Raw genomic sequence first — 24,113 nt, forward strand, 5'->3', positions numbered from 1 at the left:
GAGTAAAGAGAAACAAAAGCAAGTGCATGAGACCGAGCAAGAAACTGCTCCGAGGATGTGGCCTTTGGAAAGGAGAGAAAAAATAAATATATAAATAAAGGAGCCAAAGACCTAGGTGCACTGGACCTGAAAGAGAGCAGTTGTTGCAGGCTAGCTCATCCCTAGTTGCCACCATCTTCGCGTCTGCTGTTTTCATTTGGATTTTCATGGTAAATTAGTCATCTTCTCTTGCAAATAATCTTTTGTTTGGCCTTTTTCTTCCCCAAAATGTGACGTGATCCTTCATGGAAAAAAAGGCAATACCTGCTGCAGGGGCTGGACAACACGATTGGGCAATCAATCAAGTTTATTGACGAAGCTGGATGAAAGTGATGCGTGCGATGGAAACAAATGCACAGTGGCGGGTAGCCAGAGCCAGAGGCCTGACGCTGGGTAGGGTCAGTAAATCAAACGGCCAAAAATAACAGCTGCAGGCTTCCTCCACGCCACAGATTACCTATAGAAATCTCTTAGCCTCTGCTATCGACTGTCACTCGGCCTCAACAGCAGCTTGCTTTTCATCCCCCAGCAGATTCCAATGCACTCTTCAAAAGGTTCACAGCAGACGATTACACCTTTTTCCTTCCTAAAAAAAAATAAAAAGGACCAATATGGCCGCCGGCTAAGACCTCATGCCATTCCGAGCTGGATTGAAGAGAACATTAAGTGCCAACTTGACAAACACTTCCAAATTCTTCCTCACACAGTCTTGGACAGATGGATCAGAAGGAAATCCACATGTAAACAATAACAAGAGTCTGGAGTTTTTATATCAGCTTGTTCTCTGCAGCTCCACACGCAGAATCCAGGATTCAATACTTAATATTTTGCCACAGTGGAAAACAGATGTTAAAGGGATAGTTTACAATTGTTTTTAGACACTATCTCTATCATTGCGTACTGTCGATTACTACATAATGGAATTGTAATCTTTCCCTGTACACAGAAAAGGGCAGAACACCTGTTTACGTGAAACACAGTTAGGAACCATTGAGCTGGTGCTGAAGTCGGCATGACAGTTGCAAATTACACACACACACATATATATTATAACATCTCCTCTTATCTTAAAGGAGACACATTATACACATTAACACAGTTCCCTGGGGTCTTAATAAAACATCTGTGTCATGCTTTGATCAAAATATCTCAAGGATCAAAACACAGAGCACGTTTCTTACCCTGTCTTTACAGCCCTGTTCGGAATGAGTAGTTTCTACTGAGAACGGCCCTCTGTTACGTTCAGGCCCAAGGTGATCAGCAGTGAGGCGCGAGGAGCACAAAAGCTGGCTTTTTGTCAATTTTTGCTTCCTATTTCATCCATGTTCTCGTTTTCACCATATTTAATCATACTCTTATTTCTCTGCGCTCATTGTTTTGTTTCGCTCTGTTTACCCTCGTCTTTGCATCTCATATAAATGCGGCTCCAGCGCTGTGACTGGAGGTCTTCTGATGAGTCCTGTGTTGTGATTGGAAAGGCTCAAGCAAGGAGAACGGACAATTCTGAAGTGCCTGCTCATTAAATCCCATGTCCTCAGACTTAGGCAGAGCAAAGAAAGAAAAAGAGAGAGAAATAAATCAGACTGGGTTGTTGTTTTAGTTTAGTTTACAGTGGGGTGGGGGTGGGGGTTGCATGGCGACAGGTCCCCAAATGAATGCAGTTTTAATAAAGTGACCACGTTCATGATATGTCCTCATAAATTAAGATGTATGATTATAATACAGTTTAAAATGAATGTTCACACTAATCAACCATATCCTGTACACAGTTTCCTTTTAGTTATAAAAGCCACAGCCAAACAACAACACAATGAGGCCTAATGCAGCTGCATTGAGACACGTTACAGTGACATCATCAACCCTCACCGTACTCTCTCTACAAAATGTCTCAAAGTATCACAGTGTTCTATTTCGGCCATGTTGCCCACTCCTACATACCAGAAAATCATCAAACGGGGAGTAGCATTAGTTCTTTCTCTTTCGTATGAAAATATTGAAGCAGTGACATTATACAGAGCTCAGTTTCAAGCTATTAAACTATTGCAAGTGTGCTTTATATCGATGACAGAATGTGCCAACCCCTGGGGCTTGTGATGACATTGTTGTAGCATGAGGTAGAATGTCTCTTCTGCCGCTTTCATTCTTTCTACTTCTCTCTCTCTCTCTCTCTCTCTCTCTCTCTCTCTCTCTCTCTCTCTCTCTCTCTCTCTCTCCACATGGTGTGTGTGTGTGCGGTCAGGGTTTGGTAAGGCCATCTGCCCCTGCTAGATGGAATTTAACACCTGCAAATACAGTAAACAATCAATTAATCAGAAGCTCTGGACACCGTGCACCTGCCAAAAACACACACACACTCACTCATTTTCATGCTGATGAACAGACACATGATCAAGCCTCCTCACTCACAGTCATAAGGAAGTCAAAGCGCCAAGGCTCCTACACAAAAACACTGTTTGTGTACAATTGCAAACACACCATAAGTGTGACAGGATTCTATAGTTAATAATAAAGTGATGGTATTATTTTGTACATTTGTGCAGTGTGAGACATTGTCCTGATGGTGGGAAAGTAAATTCCTTCCTTGTGCTCTTTGTTTTTTGGATTTATATAATAACAACACTCATATTTCAAAGTTACGCAATCGATTCCCAAACATAAATGTTTGTTTTTTTTTTTACTGTGCCTTTGATCCTGATATCACAGCATTTATACTCTTTTTCTAATGAGCGATTTCTGCTACTAATGTGCACCCACTGTTGACAGGGTAGAGTCTCTATAGAAGGACAGAAGGTTCTGTCTGAAGTAACCATGCCCAATGCCAAGTGTCAACCAGAGTGCTGTGAAGCCCTGTGGCCTTTGGCTGAAGAGCAGTGGAACTGTGTTCTTTGGAGTGAATGAGCACTATCCAATACCTTAGGAGTTGGTGTGGCTTTTGTGATCCAGAAGCAATTATTCAACGTCAGCACTGGACTTATTCACTAATGCTAATGTGACTGATATCACTGGGTGAGCAAGTATCTACAAACTTTTGGCTGTAGAAGTTTGATGATATTGCCCCTTTAAATCTATGCAAATTTATGTAACGGCTGTGGGGGTGAGAGAGAGAGAGAGAGAGAGAGAGAGAGAGAGAGAGACAGATGAACAGGTAAATTTAGCAGAAGGTAATATAAAGTAAAATAAAAAGAAATCTCTCCAATAATCCAGAGGGTCATAATGAAAGAGATATTATATAAAACCCTATATTCATATAATGATGTGCCAGGGAATGGTTTAATTTCATGCAGCTTGGAAGAGGCATTATGGTGAATGAACGTGAGCAATGAAAGGTTGATTTTTTTATTATTATTACTATTTTTTTATATCCAAAGCAGTGACGCAGAAGATGCTGATAGTGAATGGTTTATTTTCCTATCAGAAATCCCTTGCTACCTATTTGGAGGAGGTCAGGAGCACTGCACTGAGCTTTTGCAGCCAGAACTGTGTGTGTAGGAGGGGGTTTAACATTCTGCACCTTATCCCACACTGCACAGCCAGTGCTCCTGGAGCAAAGAAATACAGCTTCCACTTGTGCATTATGCTGCATTTGTGACAAGTGGAAATTTGGAATTTTCCAGCTAATTTATCACCACTGCCGTTCTCACAGCAGGTTTGTTACAAAGTTCTTTTAGAGCTTTAGCATTTGCTTAGTATTTCTGTGGTTTTGTAGAGAGTGTAGTGGATAACATTACAGACCTTCACATGACAGATTTGAGTGCAATTCAGTGCAAGAACACCATGCAATAAGAAGTAGTCTACTTCTGTATCATGATAAAAATCTGGATAATAGTGTAGGCCAAAGCAGTCTTGTCTTAAGTTGAATTCATACATATTTTACTGCCATTCTCAGGATTCATACAATATGTAGTAAATATATTTGCCACTCATAAAATATGTACCATATATATTCCCAGATGTACATTTGAATTACTGATGCCCCTCATTATTTACAAATTTGTGTTGTAATTATTGATGAGGTTAAGTCCTCTTTGGAGAGATCTTTGTGCTGGTTTTGGCAACTGGACTGTGTAAAGAGAATCAGTCTCACAATCTTAGTCTCAGTGGATACGAGTTAAGATTTAGAAGAAAAGAAATGGCAAGTTCAAAGCAATAGCATTGAGCTAATTCCAGATGGCTAGAGATGCCCATTACTGTGGGTACAGCTAGCAAAGGCCCATGGGGCACGCCACCATATTTTGTTGTTAATAACTGTCTGAAATTAGCATGAAAATGTGTTTGCTTTGCTAATAGCTTATTGTAATTTACAGCCAGTCCTAAACACAGTGCTACAGAGCATTGGCATGACATTTGTATTGGTAAAACAAGGTCAACAAGTTTGCCAGAAGCAGCCCTGGATTTCCATAGCAACCCAGGTAGCTTACCTGAGCATAGGCTAGCTTTAAATGTCATGAAAACGTTTTAGCATTAGTTGCTACATTTTAGCATTAGTTCAGTCAATAAAATTGGTTATATTCACTATATTAATGCTTGTGGAATTCTTGTTCCGTAGCATGCTAGGGTGCTAGAAGTTGTTTGTAGAGCCATTAACTCCTGTTGCTAGGTCTGTTAGGCCTCAGCTATATTTATTTTCACAAATGGGAGTGTATTACATAATATGTGAATTTGTTAAAATATATTCAAACATGGTCATGTTAGAGCATGTTAGAAGTGATGTCTTAATTGAATCCCTCTTGGTGCTAATTCACAAGCTAATGTAGCATCAACTCCCACAAGGAATGAAACCTCATGGGCAATGCTAAGTGATAGAACTTGAGGAAGAGTGTAAGAGAGAGTAGTGATGGGGTGAAGGAAATACTTAGACATTAGAGACAATCATTTCTACAGTGCCACAGAGAACATCTATTTTGAGTGAACAATTTCTTGTACTATTTTTGTCCTTTATTTTTGTCTACAATTTTTCATTAATATTCCAGAGTATGTTTATAATTGTTTTATACATACTTGCTTTGTTTCTACACACAATTTGAAGAAATTATAATTTTAATTAATATTTTTAGCAATCTGAGGTTATAATGTTAAATAATAATAATAAATTCAGTTTTTTATACACGTCATACTTGCATCCTACAAATAAGCCAATGTTAATTTAGAGTGAACCCACACACTTGCCAGCTTAATGAGTGACAAGTGAGGTTCCTGAGTTAATTCGCATCTAAATAAAATGAAGCTCACCCCTCAAGTAGGGGATATCCATAAAGGCATAAAGATAGCTCCTGAGTGCAATGTTATGCTGACAGAAGCCCCCACGTACCATCTGTTTCACTCCTCCACATTACTGAACCATTAAACACTGCTCACTTTGGAACAACTGCAGGATTCAGGTATTGATTGGGTGCTAAATATGAGCTCTTTGTGTCTATAAGAAAAAAATCACACAGAACCCAAACCTGAGTTGTACCCACTGTTTAGAAAAAGTCCCCAAAACAGTAACATTTGGCAACTACTTCCCAGCAGATTACTGAATTACGCCATTCCATCATCGTATTAAAATCACATACACTAAGTGGTGAATGGCTGTATTTTCAAATTATTTTATCTGTTATATTTACATATGAATCATCACAAAATTAAGGTGCAGTCTTAAAAATGTTGGTTCTCCAAGGGTTCTTCATTAAATACAATAATGCTATATGGATCATGAACACTCATATTGTATGTTTTTCTATGTAGAAACGTTTTGAGAAAGGATCCATTTAAGTACTTTTTGACAGTGTATAGCGCCATATTCAGCAGGACTCTACTTAGAACCATTTACAGTATATTGTCCATTAATGTTAATAATCATTTCCTAATGTAAGAATAACTTAAGCATGCAAATGTTTTTTTTGAGTGTTGTTGGTTCTATATAACACCATTGTCTAAATTTAAGAGCACTTTAAGAACCATCTTTTATTTGAGTGTATTGTTAAAATTTTGAAATGAACATCGCACGTTTTACTAATGACAAATTCACTTCCCTTAACTCCCAATGACAATATGACTATTATTACAGTGGCATTTGTAAAACGATGGTTAATGTGATGTAAATAAGACACTGCATTAGCTTTTAAACAACTGTCCTGTTTAAGAGTGTGTTGTTAGAAAGACTGAACCTGGGTTTGGCTCAGATTCTAGTCATTGGAGGAGAACTGCACATAATAAATTGTTTGTTGTCTCATTTGTAAGCACTTCAGTGGTGGGGCGTTGTTGCATTGTGCCACAATGGAGACATTTTTCCTTTCATGTTGCAAACACATTTGTAGATTTAATCTCATTACAGTCATCAGCTTTATTTTATTATATATTTTTTGGCTGTTTTTTTCACCCTGTGGATGAGACACCACCGTTATTTCTTTTAAAGCCCTCCAATTACTGATAATTCCGCTGTGGGCCTTGATTGGTGTGTTGCTGCTCTCTTTTCCTACGTCTGGCTGTGGCTCAGCTGCAAGTTGAATGAACTGAGGAAGATGTGAATGGACGGAACTGGTGCTTATGTGTGTAGCCACATGAAGTGGCTTTCATAAGTGATTAAGATTGGTCATGATTGGGCTCCAAACCCCCAACTAATCCAGTCCTCTTCGCAGCTCCTCCTCGGCGCTCAGAGCCTCCTGGGTGATCTAATTCAGTCACTCGGAATTGAGTTAGCACCCTTCAGCTTTGGACCCCCACTCTCTCTCTCTCCCTCACTCTTTCATTGTAGACTTACATTTCTGATGTCCCTTGACCAATAGTTGCTGTCAGAACCACTCACCTAGTGAAAAATGTTCAAATATTGAAATACAAAAATAACACTTACAACATGGTTAACCTAAGTCCCATGATCTCCAACTTCCTGTATAATTACAGCAGTAAAATCCAACCTGAGTTTGCTTGAAGTTCAGTAAATTCTTGGCTGTTTAATTGAATATATAGGTACTAGATACATTTGGATATCAGAATTATATTTAGATAGAGATTACTCACATATAAATACTGGTGTCACCTAAGACACATTTAAAAAACCACTTCTGTAGGAGGTCAGAGTCACATTGTAGCCAGATCATACCTTTCTCTAAGCTACATTCAGCAGCCAGGTCCCTGCTAATCACCATTACAACGCACATGATTCATGACTGCAAACAGGCTAATCAAGGATGTGCACACTTAGAGCTCATTTGCATGTGATGTACTATATAGCAACCAAATTTAAGATGACTAAGTGGAGACTCTTTTGACTAACCTTGACAGACGTGTTCTAGATGTAAGTTCTCAACATTTATATGACTCGTTGTAACACAAATTAATTAATTAAGCCTCCAAATTTCAAACTGACTGATATTTTATCTTGATAAATGAGATCGAATGTTCATCAGTGGTTTGTGCTCTACCCCCACCCCCCTGCCCTCGCCACACACACACACACATTTTCACATTGTCATTGGGTTTATAGGTCATGACTGAGCAACTGTCATACTGAATTTAGGTCAAGATTTACAAGTCATTGAATCCAGAGCATTAGAGCTGATCTGTGCAAAGTAGGAGATCCCTCAGCATCTGTGAGGTCAGTATGAAAATGTTAGGTGTTAAATGTTCCTGTAAACCCCAAGCGGGGAGTGCAATCCTGCTTTATGCCTTTGTGAGGCATTTCTAAAAATAATGCCATGTGGCCAGACGCTTGCACATTCAGTCCAGACTGACCACACACACACACACTCACACACACACAAACTCTACCCAGCTAATCCAGGGGTCTGTAATGACCTTTCACCATCTGTTGTGTTTGGGGGCCCCAACACAGAAATCGTATGCATTGTGTGAATATGTCCGTGTGAAATGAAAGGAATGTGATTCCTCACAATGGGAGGTAAAAATGTAACATGTCTTTAACATGTAAATTCATTACAAAACTGATACAGTCAAAAATTACTGTAACTCAATTAGATTCAGACAAAAATCATCTGTAACTCAACAAGGTTCCATTCAAAACCAACTGTAACTCAACCATATTTTGTTCAAAACTGTAAATCAACTAAATTCAGTCAAGGACCGACTGTAACTGGACTCAATCACAAACTGACTGTAGCTCAACCAAAATATGTAGCTTTTAAAAGTCTCTCCAAAACCTACAATTTAAGTGGAGCATTCTCCTGAGGAGAGTTCAGCAACATTCAGTCCCTGACCGTCTGTAGCTTAGAAAGATTCAGTCCAAAACTGACCTTATCTTGGGAAGTCTCATTCAAAACTCAGCTGTAATTGAAGATGATTTGGTCCATGTTCAATTGTATCATAAGATAATTCTGTCCAAACCAACTGCACCTTGTCATGATTTGGTCTAATCCAACGGTATCATGAGTAAATTCTTGCTGAAGGCTTAAACCTTATGCAAGAAAAATATTTGGGGCAAAAAAGCACATTTTAAGTTTTTTTTTCCTTTTTTTCTTTTTTGACAGATCAAGGGAAAGTCAAAAGTGCTCCAACTATACATCATTCAGTGCATCTGAACAGACAGACAGACTAACTGAACTGACAAATAATTCACGCTCTAGTAAGAACACCCTGCATTAAGAGCAATTGAGTGTTCATAAGGCGATGAGCTGCAGTAATTGAATGCGATGATTTGGTTAAGCGGAGTGAAGGTGTTCTCGCTGCAGGTCTCAGTGAAGTTCAGCCTCAGTGGGATGTTGAAGCGCCGCTGTAATTGCCTGTTTATGAAGAGCTTAGCATTCCTTCACACATGCAGCCGCTCTGTGCTCTGGTTAATGAGCTCAGATAAGGAAAGCTGATGGCTCCGGCGAGGCCAGGGCCGGCAGATCCACTCTAGCCGCATGCTTCAGAATTCCGGCAGTTCCTCTGCGCCGTTCCGGCCTCTGGCTGGTCCGGCTTTCAGCTCGAACCAAATGAGGCGGCAATCAAGAGTTCACCTCTGTGCCCTTCCTTCAGGCTTTGAGATGGAAAAGTCTGCTGGCATGTAAAGAGGAGTGCTACGGTAGGCCTGACATGGCAAATCCAGCTTGGATATAAAAAAGAGGGAGATAGTAAATAGTGTATGTGAGAATAAGAGAGAGATCGAGAGAGAGAGTCAACACTTGCTTTGGATTTTACACCATATGTGACATTTAAGCACTGCCAGATTCATCAGGTTGATGACGCACAGAATCCAAAAATTAGAAACTGCCACTCACGGTCTTTCCATTTCTGCCTTTGAGTAAACAACGAAAAAAAAAAACATGGCTAGTGATGGACTGATCACTGTTTTGTGAGGCCAGAACAGATTGCTGATTGTATGTCAGTGATGGGATGATGTAACACTAGGTGGTCCTATATGACATGGCCTATAAACCCCTAGAAATGTCATAACTTGAAAGCATCAATAATTTAAGCTCAGTCTTTTACAGATTTTCTAAATTGTTTCTGTTATCATCAATCATGTGACACAATCAAGACTAAACTAGACTGGACCACCCAGGCTACACACAGATTATTGAAAACTCAGTAATAAGTATTGATATGTGTTTGATAAGAGACGTCACAATGAGAGTTGGAGAAATATATCACTACAACTGGCAGCTGACTGGAAATAACAGAGCTTTAAACTCTAGCTCCACACATTACAAACACTGTAATGACTCTCATTTGTGTTCAGCAAGTAGCTTCCACACCCCTTCTTCACAAGATCTCTTAATAAAAGTAAATATTTTGATAAAAATAAATCTTTGGATATTCCTAATATGTATACATTTTAATTCACTATTATTGAGGTTTACTTAATGAGCTCCCAGCCACTGGTGGTGCTGTTTCTCTAAATCCACTCTTATAAGACTGTTATGCACCCAAAGAAGTGGAACAAAAACAACACTGATCCTGTGTCTGAAATGGTTTCCTATTTACTATTCCCTATATTATTCACTACATAGTGCACTATTATAGGGAACTGAATTCAGGAGGGTAGTGAATGATTCCGGACACTAGCTCATGTGGATAATCTGATATCTGTTAACCTGTGTCTGAAAATGTGCCCTATTTACCATTTGGGGATCCTGCCATTTTGTATTCCTGCGTGAAAACAATTTTCAGTGCACTCAAACAATCCCACAATGCACTGCAAAAAGTAGTACAACCTATGTATGCTAGCAGATATCAGTTTACCCATAATCCACTGCGTTGTTTGGTGAAAACTGGCATGAGGTAGTGTTCAAAATCATTCACTACCCTCCTGAATTCAGTTCCCTATAATAGTACACTGTATAATAAGTAATATGGAGAATAGTGAATAGGGAGCCATTTTGGACACAGCGATAGTGTACATGGGTTGTCACGACTGTTTGCAGTGCATTCTGGGATTGTTTGAGTGCACTGAAAACTGACCACTGTGTTTTTGAACACCACTGCAAAATGGCGGAGCCACTATATAGTGAATAGGGCATTGTTTCAGATACAGCGTGAATCTTTTAGCAGAGGTGTTAGAGAAGCACAGAGCACTGCTGTTTATAATGTTTTAGAGCTTACAGTTATGTTTCCTGTTAAATTTAGTGTAAGAGTTATAGTTAGACTTAGGGTTAGCATGGTGCTCAGGTTTAGGGTTAGTTGTTAGTATTAAGACATTTCTCAATTTTTGGAGCTTAGAATTAGGATTATGGTTAAGGTTCACATTATGTTAAGTGAACTTTTAAGGCTGCTTTTCACATAGATCAGCCAGATATTCATGTAAACATCCATGATTATATTTAGTACACCTGTTACATTTGCTAATTTACAATTAGTACACATTGTATGAATCCTGGGAAAGGTATTTTAGTAAACTTGGTGTCAGATCACCTGGTGCCCAACTTGCTCTACTTTACTCCACATGGAACATACATTCATTTTGATGAAACATTCTCAAATGTCATATTTGTTTAGTGATATTGAGACTCTACTTTGCCTTCCCTCAGTTTTACCGACTTTGCCAGTAGCCTTGTCATGGTCAGATATTGCAAAATGTAGCCAGTTCAGTGAGATTTTTCCTTTCATCCCGCCTAGTGAAATCTGTCTCACATATTCTGCTTCATCCGTCAGCTCGAATTTATGAAAGACTGACCAATCAGACCTATTCTAGACTGAAAATCACTCTATGTCAGTTCCATCTCTCGTCTTTCAATATGATCTGAAAGAATGGAAGTCAATCTAAATCATTTCAAACACCCACGTATGCTAATCATCTGTTACCATTACTGCCCTAGTTACCTGTTAGTTAAAACAGTCAGTTTGTATAGAGGGAAATGGAATATGACCAGATCCAGGCGCATGCTGTAGCTGTTTCCTCTGCAGCATTCTTGCCTCTGGCTGGTCCTGCTTTCAGCTCCGACTCTAGACGAGGCAGCAATCAAGGCTTTGCCTTTCTGCCCTTTCTTCAAGCTTCAAGATGGGAAAGTCTGGCAGCATGTAAAGAGGGTTGCTACTGTAGGCCTGACACTGCTAATCCAGCATGGGTATAAAAGAGAGAGAGAGAGGGAGAGAGAGAGAGAGAGAAAGAAAGAACTTGCTGGGTGAGATAATGAACGAGTTAAGCAGTATTTTTTTTTATCTTCTCTGGCTAAATGAAAAAAAAAAAAAAAAAAAACATCAGCAACATCTTTTGAAGATCCGAGTTTAATGGATGTCAACTGATCTTGAGTCGGACGCGCGTGACCCGTCTGTGTTTGGACTATAGTTTTCGAGGCAGTTTGAAAAGTTTATGTAAAGGCAATTAGAGAGTTTGGGGCGCAGGACGCATTACGGAAAGAGCTGTGAAAGACAGGGAGAGGGCGCGAGGAAAAAGAGTTTTGTTTTAAAGCATCTTTACCGAGGTGTGGGCCAGAAAGTGCCACATATGAGACAGCGTATCATTAGCAGGCGGCTAAATGATGATTTTTAGTGCCCGGCCTGATGATTGGATGTGAAAAGTCAGAGAGACTGAGCGGGTAATGAAGGCCTTCTCTGCCAGAGCCTTGGCCACACATCACACGGCTAATGAGGAAGCATGTGTAGCTCTCCCTATTCGCCCGGGCCTATGATTGATCAGGGCTCTAAAAGAAAAGGGGCTGAGCTGAATGCAATTTTTCTGTTTGTCTGTTTGAGAAGGCATGGGTGATGATGACGATGATGATGATGCTGTTTCACAGGCCAGATACATTTGCATGATGTTTTGTATATGCTCTGTGTGTCTGTAACATCATAGCCTCCGAATGGGCAAGAGACAAATGGCTGTAAATTAATTTGTCAGGGTTAATGGCATTTAATACGGTAATTCATGTGTTTTGTACGATCCGCTCAGCCAAATGTGACCAGCCATAGCATTAGAACCATCTCCTTGTTTCTCTCAGCAGCACTAACCACATAGGGGCATTTTGTAGGTCTTCAGTTACAGGATATATTCCACCTGTTGCTCTGCATACTTTGTTAGCCCAATTTTATCCTGTTTTTCAGTGATCAGGATCCTTACAAGACCACCAAAGAGTAGGTGTTGTTTGGGCAGTGAATCATTGTCAGGAATGCAGTGACACTGACCTTTTGACCATTTAAGGTCAGGGGGAAAATAAGCTGATAAAGTATGCAGATCAGACTGTGCTCTATAACTGTACAACTCCAAAGCGCACCTGAATGGTCAGTGAAGCTAATAAAATGAACAGTTAGAGAAGAAACAAATGTTTAATTTTACAAAAAAAAAAAAAAAAAACATTTTAATGTTATGGCTGATATATTGTCAGTGTCTCAAGAAAAGTATTTATTCCTTCAATAATTCACTATCTGTAAGCGCTTATCCAGTTCAGGGTCGCGGTGGTCCAGAGCCTACCTGGAATCATTGGGCGCAAGGCAGGAGCACACACTGGAGGGGGCGCCAGTCCTTCACAGGGCAACACACATTCACTCACTCACTTGCTGCTTGAAAAGAGCCAGATTGTCTGTCAGTGCATATACAGAGCAAGTCCAAATGTTTGGAAGCATCAAGGAGAACATTCTCTTAATGCTGCTATAAGCAGTCTTCCGCTGAGGGTCTTTGGGCATGGGAGTGGGTAGGATTTGGGAAGGACTTGAGCCCCAGCCATTTTGCTGTCAAACTATGCAAATACATGGTCAGTTTATTAATAACTGGTTTTTTATATCCCCATTCTTTAAGATTTGTTTTGGCAAGTCTTAGCTCAGTCTTTCTCTGGGAATAGAGCTGGTATTCTTGGCTGCTTTGGGAGAAATCTCTTGGCATTAGGCTTGGTTTCCTCTGGAACCCAAGCACACTTCTTCTCTTCATAAGAGTGGCTGCAAAATATTATGAGACATATTACCAAAATGTTAACTCTCATTTTGCTTCTTAAGCTCCTCCCTCTAAATGCATGGCCTTGATTAGACATCCAAAGAAATAACTCCAACTGTAAAAATAATAGAAGAAGGCAACTGAAATATTAAATTTATTGGCATTTTAAAGCATATTTGTTGTATATATCTATATCTCCACATTGTACACACACACACACACACACACACACACACTAACACACACTCACTCACACACACACTCACACACACACACACACTCACACACTCACACACACACACAAAGAGAGAAAAGAGGAAGAGAAGTCAGAAGTCAGAGAAGTCTCTACAATGTGAGCTTGTAAACAGCGTTTGGTGCCAACAATGTGGTATAAACCTGGTACACACACACAGACACACACACTGCCTTTTTTCCACTAGCTGTTGCCTCTAAATCCCAGCAGTGTTACAGTCAGCTCGGAGCCTCTCCACTGCTGTTTCCTCATGAGAGATTAATGCTCCTTAGAAAACGTCAACAGCCGAAATAGGAGCACAGAAACGGGCTCGTCTGCAGAGATCTCAGAGAGGGAAGTTTATGAGAGTGTACAGCTGAATTTACATCACCACGTCTTAGTCTCAAACACTCCTTCTGCTGCTGCTGTTGTTGTTGTTGTTGTTGTTGTTGTTTCTTTTTATTTCTGACACAGAAAGATAGACTGGATCACAATTATGGAATACATTCATGCATTAAGTCAAGACAGTTTCCAGCTCTGGCCTTCATTGGAATGCATGCCCTCGTCTAGACAGACTGCTCTCGTTTGACAACAATCACCACGTATTCAGACATCTCATCAAGCCTAGTTGATTGCTGGGGCCTCGTGGAGTTTGTTTACAAACGAGGCTGAGGTTTCTCATCGCTCTTTCACTGCAGAAACCTTGGATTTTGCTGAAAACACCCCACCATGTGTTCCCAAACATAACCACCCTCCCCAAAAACAACACCCCCTAACAAAAAAAATACATTATATATATACAGGGGTTGGACAATGAAACTGAAAAACCTGGTTTTAGACCACAATAATATATTAGTATGGTGTAGGGCCTCCTTTTGCGGCCAATACAGCGTCCATTCGTCTTGGGAATGACATACACAAGTCCTGCACAGTGGTCAGAGGGATTTTAAGTCATTCTTCTTGCAGGATAGTGGCCAGGTCTCTACGTGACGCTGGTGGAGGAAAACGTTTCCTGACTCTCTCCTCCAAAACACCCCAAAGTGGCTCAATAATATTTAGATCTGGTGACTGTGCAGGCCATGGGAGATGTTCAACTTCACTTTCATGTTCATCAAACCAATCTTTCACCAGTCTTGCTGTGTGTATTGGTGCATTGTCGTCCTGATACACGGCACCACCTTCAGGATACAATGTTTGAACCATTGGATGCACATGGTCTTACTGGTGCAATGTGCAATTAATGAAGATTGGCCACCAGGCTGCTCCAGTTTCATTGTCCAACCCCTGTATATATATATGATCGGTTCCTACATCGGGCCATAAACCTATTTTCGGTGTAAGTCGGAACATACGTACATACTGTACGTAAATAACATACTGTAATCACTTATCCTGTCCTAACACCTATCCTCCTCGGTCCCGAGCCGCGTAACCGTGTATTCTTCCACCACGCACACCAAACGCAAAACCACTTAAGTCGAAACAAGGCTTTATACAGTAAATGGGAGATGTGTCGTAACCACGAAACATCGTAACTCGGGACTGACGTAACCCGAGGACCTCCTGTATATTTAAATACATGCTAACAGCAAAGGTTGTGGAAGTCTCAAGGTTTGTGTCAAGCACTTCTGAAACCATCCATCCATTCAGTCATTTATTAAATCACTTCTTTTCTATAACAGGCTTCATCCTGATCAGGGCTGTGGTGGGTCCTCTTATATTGATGTTATCATTGTATAGTTAGTGCCCCCCTACTTTACTGGCAAGCTTTTTGGGAAGGTTGGAGCAGTTCTGTGAGGACTTCCTGACAGCTTTACTAAGGTCACAAGGTCTAAAGCAACGATGGTATTTTCAAGGTATTCATGGAATTCCGTCACTCTGTATAACCCCTGTTTTGTACAGTCCCAGGAGATTCTGGGGGCTATCACTTGACTGGATTTTAAACTGTACCTATCCCCCCTGAATTTTACCTGCCCTCTGTTAACAGTAAACAGATTTTAATAAATACTTTCAGGACAGGGGGGTATGCAGCTGAACGATGGAAGGGAAGAGAATAGAGAGTAGAAATGTAGATGTGTTTGATAGTGTTCAGTTTTCCTTTTTTGTTATGAAAGCATATATCTGTTAAACTAGCAGCAAATTTTATCCTGAAGTCAAGAGAAATGCTTGTTTGTTGTTATGGGTTTGTATAAATAGCCCACAATCATGCTTTACGAGCATTATGAATACTATATTATATCACTGTACTTTACTGATATGAAGCTGTGGAAGCTGTATGTGAGAACACACATCTCCAAACCAGTTGAACCACACAGTAAACAAACTTTAATCCACCAGCTCCCTTGTCAAAATCTGGGCAATGCCCAGCGGAGCCCATACACTGTATGAATAGAGCAGGTCATTATCCAGAGGACTCTGAGTGGGTGTGTTGATGATATATCTGCCAGGAACCAATTGAAATGGAACATAGGAATGGATGACTTAGGAGACAGAGTGAAAGTTTATATTAACTACATTTATATGGAAACCAGAGCAACCACAGTGTCTTTTTTTTAGCCTAATTTAAACCAGGCCAAGCTGGCCCTGTAATGTCTTTGGACAGCTCTGGTCAATCCATGTTCACTGAATAGCTCTTGTTGCTCTAGCAGTGCTGAACACCACAGCTCACCTAATACAACTGAGGATTTCCAGTAGGTGAGAACACGTCTGGCGTCTCCTGCTGTGCGCTGCGTGTGTGAAAAGGCAGCTTCCGACAATGTCCAGACCTGATTCTTCAGACATCGTGTGAAGTTCATTTGTGAAAATAGCTTAACTCACTCACTCGCAGACTGACTGACTCACGCACTCACTCACAGTTATTCCGTGATTTGCATTAATGGTACATAGTATAGCGTGAAAACCCATTGATTTGAAGAAGGCCAATTTGGGAGGGGCTAAAAATCAATGCTATTATTCATTTTTATTTTAAATGAATTCCATTTTTAAAAGAAATACCAGTATTATCTTGAAATTAGTGCAGTGTTCTCAGTAGTTCCCACTCGGTTCTTCTACACTACACTTTTCAAAGGCACATTGAATAAAGCCAGCGCAGGACTGTGTTCCCACAAACGTATTTGCTGTTGGCTTCCTCCCTCTTCCTCTCTGTCCTGGGACTGGCCGGCCTTATGGTCACAAGCCCAAATCTTTTGACCACAAGGCTGCCCCATTCCGCTTTGAGGCATCTGGCCAAGAGCTGGGGTACACAGAGGGCTAAATCATGTCCCTTAACGGGGAAGATTGCTTTTTCAAGGAAAGGAATGCTCGAAGAGCAGCGCGGCTAAAAATAGTTCTTCCCCCACCCCCGTGTGATTGGTCATTTGTTTTGAATGGCGAGACATAAAGGCTGCTTTCCCTTTGATATTTAATTGTGCATAATGAAAGCATTAGCACAGTAAATCAATACAGGCTCGCGTGGGGAGAGAAAGTGAGAGGAGGAGATAACACCGCAACAGGCGAGGCCTGCGAGAGCGAAGCGAGCTTTAGCTCGAGAGAGAAAGAGAGAGAGAGAGACACAGAGAGTGAGAATGAGAGCGGGCGGCAAGAGACCCAATGAATAAAAAATGGATCAAGTGGAAAAGCTGTTAGTCACAGGCCGGCGCAATCAATCGGCTAGGCCCAGGATGAAGAATTCCCTCGCCACGGCAATAAACAGGACCCTCAATTAATTTGAGGCCGGCCGCGTGACTCAGCAGCTCGGGCCGAGTAATGGAGCGCGTGTCGTGGAGCGAAGAGCATCAGCACATAATGTGTGGATTATTCCTCCATCACGAGCCTCAGAGCCAGGTTGAGGCTGATTTATACCACTGCGTGGTTGTGCGTCTGTGAACATGTACACATATCAAACAGAGATGTTGACCTCAGTGTCTGACAATACAGTCGGTGTCACTGGCTTGGTCCCATTCGGATCACTGAGGTGGTCACTGGGGCAGTCAATCAGGGACCTTCAGTGCTGTTCAGAAAGAGAACATATTTCTACCCAAGTTTACAGCAAGTATTTTTTTTTTTTTTTTGAGTTTTTTACAGCCCTCTGTCACTGCTGCACTGAGAACAGTCCACCAACCAAAAACATCCAGCCAACAGCATCCTGTGTCCACTGATGCAGGACTAACACAAACTGTGCAGCAACAGAGGAGCTACTGTCTCTGACTTTACATCTACAAGGTGAACCAATAGAGGTAGTGGTGGCTAACAGAGTGGAGAATGAAGACTGTGTTTATAAACTCGAGCAGCACTGCTGTGTCTGATCCACTCATACCACCACAACACCCACTAACAATGCTGAGACTACAGTCTGTAATTGTAGAATTACAAAGTGCTCCTGTATGGTCAGTGGAGCTGAGAGAGTGTGTATGTAAAAGGGAGTGTATGTTTGAACGCATGTGTCAGCAATGTGATACAAACTTTTAAACTTCTCCTGTTATGTATGTGTTTGTGTGTGTGAAGTATTAGCCTTTACACAGTTTTACAGAGAAAGAAAGAGAGGGCGAGAGAAACAGAGATACAGAGGGGGGCAGGTGGACAGACAATGATGGAACGAAAGGGAGGATAGATAGAAGCAATGACAGGGAAGGGGAAGAGAAATAGACGGACAGTGAAATTGAGTCTAGATAGAGAGCGGAAATTGTTTGTTGCTGGGAGAATGTTCAGCTGGGGAGATGATAAGGGTTAAATTATAGCTATCTGTTGCCACCGGTGCTGGCCGGCTGCTTTGGCATCCTATCTATTAACAGTCGGAACTCCCTTAAGAGAAATCAATGGAGCACAACTTTTCCACCACATCGAATCACATATCATTACAGTCAGAATGCGACGCGTCGGTGGGGACGGCATGGCAGCCCACCACCGTGGCGGAGTCGTCGGTGCAGCTGGACCCCCGGTCTAATGAGGGTCAGTGTTTTTGTGTGTGGGAGATGTGAATAAAATGGAGTGAGGCAGGAGGCCAGCGGGGGACCAATGCGGAGAGCACATTTATCAGCCTCTCATCTCTGTACTGTACAACACCAAAGAAGCCCACAGTGAGGGCCCACAGCATGCTGCCACAGCTTTTATAAACAGAGAGAGAGAGAGAGAGAGAGAGAGAGAGAGAGAGAGAGAGAGAGAGAGAGATAGCTTCTTTGTCAGTGAGGGAGTTAGGGAGTGATAGAGTGAGCTTCTGTCTGAGAGAGAGTTGGAGAGTTAGGGAGTGAGGGAGTGAGCGAGAGCGAGTGAGCAAGTGAGCCAAGAGAGTGAACTGTCTGTAAGTCAGGGAAGAAGGGAGTGAGAGAGTTGGAAAGGGTGAGAGTGTGAGTCAGTGAAGGAGTGAGGGAGCATGTCAAGGAATGAGTGAGGAAGTTATGGCATGAGAGATTGTCAGTGAGGACATTAGGGAGCAAGAAATCGGGTTAATGAAGGAGTGAGGGAGCGTCTTACTGAGTGAGGGAGTGTATCACTGAAGGAGTGTATCAGAGAGGGACTTAGGGTGTGTGGCAGTGAGGGGGTGTGTCAGTAAGAGACTGAGGGAGTGTGTCAGTGAGAGAGTTAATTAGTGTATCAGTGAGAGAGTTAGGGGGTGTGTCAGTGAGGGAGTATGTCAGTAAGAGACTGAGGGAGTGAGGGAGTGTGTCAGTGAAGGAGTGAGGGAGTGTACCTCTGAGGGAGTGTGTCAGTAAGAGAGTGGGGGAGTGTATATTTGAGAGAGTGAGGGAGTGTGTCAGTGAGGGAGTGTATCAGTAAGAGAGTGAGGGAGTGTATCAGTGAGAGAATGAGGGAGTGTGTCAGTGAGGGAGTGTATCAATGAGAGAGTGAGGGAGTGTGTCAGTGAGAGAGTGAGGGAGTGTGTCAGTGAGGGAGTGTGTCAGTGAGAGAGTGAGGGAGTGTGTCAGTGAGGGAGTGAGGGAGTGTACCAGTGAGGGAGTGTATCGGTAAGAGAGTGAGGGGGTGTATCAATGAGGGAGTGTGTCATTAAGAGATTGAGGGAGTGTACCAGTGAGGGATTGTGTCAGTAAGAGGGTGAGGGAGTGTATCAGTAAGAGAGCGAGGGAGTGTATCTTTGAGAGAGTGAGGAAGTGTGTCAGTGAGGGAGTGTATCAGTGAGAGAGTGAGGGAGTGTAAGAGGGTGAGGGAGTGTATCAGTGAGAGAGTGAAGGAATGTGTCAGTGAGAGAGTGAGGGAGTGCATCAGTGAGAGAGTGAGGGAGTGTGTCAGTGAGGGAGTGTATCAGTAAGAGAGTGAGGGAGTGTGTCAGTGAGAGAGTGAGGGAGTGTATCAGTGAGAGAGTGAAGGAATGTGTCAGTGAGAGAGTGAGGGAGTGTATCAGTGAGAGAATGAGGGAGTGTATCAGTGAGAGAGTGAAGGAATGTGTCAGTGAGAGAGTGAGGGAGTGCATCAGTGAGAGAGTGAGGGAGTGTGTCAGTGAGAGAGAGAGGGAGTGTGTCAGTGAGGGAGTGAGGGAGTGTGTCAATAAGAGGGTGAGGGAGTGTATCAGTGAGAGAGTGAGGGAGTGTATCAGTGAGAGAATGAGGGAGTGTGTCAGTAAGAGAGTGAGGGATTGTGTCAGTGAGAGAGTGAAGGAATGTGTCAGTGAGAGAGTGAGGGAGTGCATCAGTGAGAGAGTGAGGGAGTGTGTCAGTGAGGGAGTGTATCAGTAAGAGAGTGAGGGAGTGTGTCAGTGAGAGAGTGAGGGATTGTGTCAGTGAGAGAGTGAGGGATTGTGTCAGTGAGGGAGTGAAGGAATGTGTCAGTGAGAGAGTGAGGGAGTGCATCAGTGAGAGAGTGAGGGAGTGTGTCAGTGAGGGAGTGTATCAGTGAGAGAGTGAGGGAGTGTGTCAGTAAGAGAGTGAGGGATTGTGTCAGTGAGAGAGTGAAGCAATGTGTCAGTGAGAGAGTGAGGGAGTGCATCAGTGAGAGAGTGAGGGAGTGTGTCAGTGAGAGAGTGAAGGAATGTGTCAGTGAGAGAGTGAGGGAGTGCATCAGTGAGAGAGTGAGGGAGTGTGTCAGTGAGGGAGTGTATCAGTAAGAGAGTGAGGGAGTGTGTCAGTGAGAGAGTGAGGGAGTGTATCAGTGAGAGAGTGAAGGAATGTGTCAGTGAGAGAGTGAGGGAGTGCATCAGTGAGAGAGTGAGGGAGTGTGTCAGTGAGAGAGTGAAGGAATGTGTCAGTGAGAGAGTGAGGGAGTGCATCAGTGAGAGAGTGAGGGAGTGTATGAGTGAGGGAGTGTGTCAGTGAAGGAATGTGTCAGTGAGAGAGTGAGGGAGTGCATCAGTGAGAGAGTGAGGGAGTGTGTCAGTGAGAGAGAGAGGGAGTGTGTCAGTGAGAGAGTGAGGGAGTGTGTCAGTAAGAGAGTGAGGGAGTGTATTAATGAGGGAGTGAGGGAGTGTACCAGTGAGGGAGTGTGTCAGTAAGAGGGTGAGGGAGTGTATCAGTGAGAGAGTGAGGGAGTGCATCAGTGAGAGAGTGAGGGAGTGTGTCAGTGAGAGAGAGAGGGAGTGTGTCAGTGAGAGAGTGAGGGAGTGTGTCAGTGAGAGAGTGAGGGAGTGTATTAATGAGGGAGTGAGGGAGTGTACCAGTGAGGTAGTGTGTCAGTAAGAGGGTGAGGGAGTGTATCAGTGAGAGAGTGAGGGAGTGTATCAGTGAGAGAATGAGGGAGTGTGTCAGTGAGAGAGTGAAGGAATGTGTCAGTGAGAGAGTGAGGGAGTGCATCAGTGAGAGAGTGAGGGAGTGCATCAGTGAGAGAGTGAGGGAGTGTGTCAGTGAGGGAGTGTATCAGTAAGAGAGTGAGGGAGTGTGTCAGTGAGAGAGTGAGGGAGTGTATCAGTGAGAGAGTGAGGGAGTGTATCAGTGAGAGAGTGAGGGAGTGTGTCAGTGAGGGAGTGTATCAGTAAGAGAGTGAGGGAGTGTGTCAGTGAGAGAGTGAGGGAGTGTATCAGTGAGAGAGTGAGGGAGTGTATCAGTGAGAGAGTGAGGGAGTGCATCAGTGAGAGAGTGAGGGAGTGTATGAGTGAGGGAGTGTATCAGTGAGAGAGTGAGGGAGTGTATGAGTGAGGGAGTGTGTCAGTGAGAGAGTGAGGGAGTGTATCAGTAAGAGAGTGAGGGAGTGTGTCAGTGAGAGAGTGAAGGAATGTGTCAGTGAGAGAGTGAGGGAGTGCATCAGTGAGAGAGTGAGGGAGTGTATGAGTGAGGGAGTGTATCAGTGAGAGAGTGAGGGAGTGCATCAGTGAGAGAGTGAGGGAGTGTATGGGTGAGGGAGTGTGTCAGTGAGGGAGTGTGTCAGTGAGAGAGTGTGTCAGTGAGGGAGTGAGGGAGCGTACCAGTTTAGAGAGTCATAGAGTGAGGAAGCGAGAGGGACTGTGAACAGATGTTTGGCTGATGGAACAATGTACACTATCAGAGCGCTGCGTTAGAGCCCAGTGAACGCAACGGGCTGGAGATGGAGCTCTGAGGCAGTTAAGTCCTGTCATGTCCGAAGCCGCTGGAGCCAGTGTAAGATTCACGGCTGAGCGCTTCTCAATGAGTCAATCCATCAATCAGTCCACGGATCAATCACAGAGTGATTCATAACTCATTATCCCGTCTCTGGCTGCGGGATAAATATTTACTGTGGTTGGGGGCCTGTGTACATTTGAATGACTGTGGTCTGTCCACAACAAAAAGACCTGCGTTACTGAACTGGTGAATTAACACTTGTGTGATGGGTGGTCGGGAGAGAATCTCAGCGTCCGATCCATTACCTGTCCAAGGAGTTCTGGACATGCCCATTACCTTAAATATCTTCTGCTCAACTGTGCCATCAACTGGCATGAAATGTCCAATAGATTACGACTTTTAAACTGTTCTTCCTTCCAATTAAGAGCATCTTATTTGGCCCTGAATAATTGAAAAAAGGAATGAGCACCGAGGAGGAGGGGGATCTTGCCTGAGACCAGAGAGGAATACATCTCAACTATTGAATACCTATTTAAAGTCTCTCTCTCTCTCTCTCTCTCTCTCTCTCTCTCTCTCTCTCTCTCTCTCTCTCTCTCTCTCTCTCTCTGTGTGTGTGTGTGTGTGTGTGTGATAGACTTTTTTGTTCTGTGTTAGACTTTTGCAGGCAGTTAATTTCATTTGCCGCTGAAAGCTGCGATTTCTTCCTCAGGGGCATTAACGGAGGAGAACAGACGGGTTCATGTTCCTTATGAGCTCCCTGCCCCTGCAGAGAGAGAGAGAGAGAGAGAGAGAGAGAGAGAGAGAGAGAAAGACAGATAAAAAGCACGTTTGCTTTATCCTGTGCTTCGTTTGTTTGCTGTTTGCAGATTGCGGGGCTTGGCACTTGTGTGCTCTCTCTTTTTCCCTTTCTCTCTCTCTCTCTCTCTCTCTCTCTCTGTCTGTCTCTGTCTCTCTCTCTCTCTCTCTCTCTCTGTCTGTCTCTGTCTCTCTCTCTCTCTCTCTCTCTCTGTCTGTCTCTGTCTCTCTCTCTCCCTCTCTCTCTCTCTCTCTCTCTCTCTCTCTCTCTCTCTCTCTCTCTCTCTCTCTGCTCCTGCTGTGGGAAAGGCGTTACATAATGTCAGTTATCTGTGGTGGGCCACTGCATGTCTAAGCCCATGTTAAAGCTATGGTTCAAACAGAAATGTACACAGTATGCCTCTGTATCACAAAAGCAGTTTATGTGTTTAGCGTCTGGAATTTGCTTCTACAGTTTTGTGCTGTTGTGCCGAAGCTACAAGAATAAGGCAGTTTATGCCAAACCTCATATGCTGCAGGTGGATTTTTGATAGCGTTAATACCTCTCCCACCGTCTAATATTATACTCCAGTGTGTACTTGAATTTCTACATGATCTAATGAAATCTGCGCCACCAGGTCCTCAAGCTTATGACTGTTCACAGAGAGTGGTCTGATTGGTTTCATTCAAAACAGCAGAGAATTATAAATGTAGCGGTTTTATTGTATTGACTGTAATACACAGGGACCCACTGGGCCTACAGCTTCCATTAAACATATGTTATAATTCAGCCAAAAGCTGGAGTAATAAAGTCGTAGAAACAATATATACACCCTTAAAAAGAGGTAAAAGACTTCTTCAAGGGTTTCTAATGATAGTGGTTCTATTCAGAACCATAGTATTATTAAAAGGTTCACTGTCTGGTGAAATAGTCTTCAGATTAATAAGAGAGGTGCTGTATGTGGTTCTTGTATTCGTCTCAATAGAAGATGTCCAGGTTCTAATAACAGAGGAAGACGTTTTGGTGCTATATAGTACCCTATACAGCACATGCTCAATTAATTCGAAGAACAATATCTACATATGAGAACATGTCCTTCGACTTTTGACTCAAGAGTTCATGTTTAATATGTGACTCATGGTTCTAATTAGAAATCTTGTCTTTGATTAAGAACCCTTAAAGAACCATGTTTTTAAGAGTAGTAATATTCAATGGGTTTAGGCCACAATCGAGTTTGAAAGCCATTGTTTGATCTATTGTTCACTGGTTATTACATATTTATGACTTTAATATTAAAATGAAGTATTTTAATTTAATAAGCCCAGTGTTTTTTGGGATTCACCCCAA

General features: G+C 42.5%; 1 protein-coding gene across 3 annotated transcripts in view; it reads left to right on the top strand.

The window, feature by feature from the left end:
• cadm2a (cell adhesion molecule 2a) overlaps positions 1–24,113 on the top strand; it is a 419,313-nt gene that overhangs the window by 12,625 nt on the left and 382,575 nt on the right. The window contains exon 1 of one of the 3 annotated variants that reach the window (XM_066650679.1): positions 3,629–3,685. The exons of the other annotated variants lie outside the window; for them this stretch is intronic. The gene's annotated coding sequence lies outside the window, so the exon portion shown is untranslated. Of the gene's footprint in view, positions 1–3,628; positions 3,686–24,113 lie in introns of those variants that run through there. 3 annotated transcript variants of the gene reach the window in all.

This window comes from Hoplias malabaricus, chromosome 18 (assembly GCF_029633855.1).
Source record: "Hoplias malabaricus isolate fHopMal1 chromosome 18, fHopMal1.hap1, whole genome shotgun sequence".
Taxonomy (NCBI): Eukaryota; Metazoa; Chordata; class Actinopteri; order Characiformes; family Erythrinidae; genus Hoplias; species Hoplias malabaricus.